The following is a 1,732-nucleotide window of genomic DNA, read 5'->3' as shown; positions in this document are numbered from 1 at the left end:
AATTAGGGAACAGACACCCTAATTGACGCGAATCCTAAAGATAGATCTATTGGGCCTAACAAACCCCATCCAAAGTACCGGATGCTTTAGTACTTCGAAATTTATATCATATCCGAAGGGTGTCCCGGAATGATGGGGATATTCTTATATATGCATCTTGTTATTGTCGGTTACCAGGTGTTCACCATATGAATGATTTTTATCTCTATGTATGGGATGTGTATTGAAATATGAAATCTTGTGGTCTATTGTTACGATTTGATATATATAGGTTAAACCTATAACTCACCAACATTTTTGTTGACGTTTAAAGCATGTTTATTCTCAGGTGAATATTAAGAGCTTCCGCTGTTGCATACTAAAATAAGGACAAGATTTGGAGTCCATGTTTGTATGATATTGTGTAAAAACTGCATTCAAGAAACTGATTTCGATGTAACATATTTGTATTGTAAACCATTATGTAATGGTCGTGTGTAAACAGGATATTTTAGATTATCATTATTTGATAATCTACGTAAAGCTTTTTAAACCTTTATTTATGAAATAAAGGTTATGGTTTGTTTTAAAAATGAATGCAGTCTTTGAAAAACGTCTCATATAGAGGTCAAAACCTCGTAACGAAATCAATTAATATGGAACGTTTTTAATCAATAAGAATGGGACATTTCAGTTGTTGTATGGAACATTTCGGTTATAATTCTGGTTTTGATTGTAGATTGGTCTTGGCAGTTGATAATTATTCTGATAACTATTTCTAGGCCTTTGGTTCATGTATGAAACATTCTCTCTTTGTTCCATTGTTTGTTCAATACTGAGACAATCTTTTGTCAAATGTGGTCCTCCACACTGCTCACAGCTAATTCGTATTGAGTAAATATCCTTAGTCATCTTTTCCATTCGTCTCTCGACAGCATCTATCTTTGCATAAATGGAATCAAAGTCATGGCTAGAATCAGCTCTAGCCGCTTTAGATGATCTAACGATATCTTTTTCTTGGTGCCACTCATGTGAGTGGGAAGCAGTGTTATCAATAATTTTGTAAGCTTCAGTTGCGGTTTTCTTCATAATGGAACCACCAGCTGCTATATCGATGTCTTTTCCTGTAGTGATGTCGCATCCTTGGTAGAATATTTGTACTATTTGATAAGTATCTAAACCATGTTGTGGACATCCTCTCAACAACTTTCCAAATCTTTTCCATGCTTCATATAGAGTTTCATTTGGCTTTTGCGTGAACGTAACAATTTCCCCTTGAAGTCTTACGGCTTTAGATGCCGGAAAGAATTGTTTAAGAAATTTTTCAACTAAAACTTCCCATGTATCAATCGCCCCTTCAGGTAACGATTCTAACCAATCTTTGGCTTCTCCCTTTAAAGTCCAGGGGAATAACATAAGATAAATCTGTTCATCCTCCACTTCTCGGATTTTAAATAGAGTACATATTCTATTAAAGGTACGAAGATGTTCGTTTGGATCTTCCTTTGGTGCACCACTAAATTGGCTTTGATTAGTTACCATGTGTAGGATTTTCCTTTGATTTCACAATCTGACGCATTAATGTCTGGTTGAGTAATTGCATGACCTTGGCCAGTACATTTAGCTCTCATTCAGTCTTCCTTACTTAGAGGTTCCAAATTTTCCATGATTGAATTTGTTGAATCTGAATCACTAAGGGAATCTGACTTAATGGTTTCTTCCTCGACAATTTCTGGATGAGTGAATTGTGGTT

General features: G+C 35.3%; 1 non-coding gene across 1 annotated transcript; it reads left to right on the top strand.

Moving 5' to 3' along the window:
* The first annotated feature begins 1,156 nt into the window (after window positions 1-1,156).
* On the top strand, window positions 1,157-1,263 carry LOC139851141 (small nucleolar RNA R71). The gene has a single exon (XR_011760500.1). It is a non-coding gene; the product is annotated as a small nucleolar RNA R71 (small nucleolar RNA).
* The last annotated feature ends 469 nt before the right edge of the window (window positions 1,264-1,732 follow it).

This window comes from Rutidosis leptorrhynchoides, chromosome 5 (assembly GCF_046630445.1).
Source record: "Rutidosis leptorrhynchoides isolate AG116_Rl617_1_P2 chromosome 5, CSIRO_AGI_Rlap_v1, whole genome shotgun sequence".
In the NCBI taxonomy this organism is placed as follows: domain Eukaryota; kingdom Viridiplantae; phylum Streptophyta; class Magnoliopsida; order Asterales; family Asteraceae; genus Rutidosis; species Rutidosis leptorrhynchoides.
The sequence above is the reverse complement of the archived record's forward strand: the minus strand, read 5'-3'. Positions and strand labels throughout refer to the sequence as shown.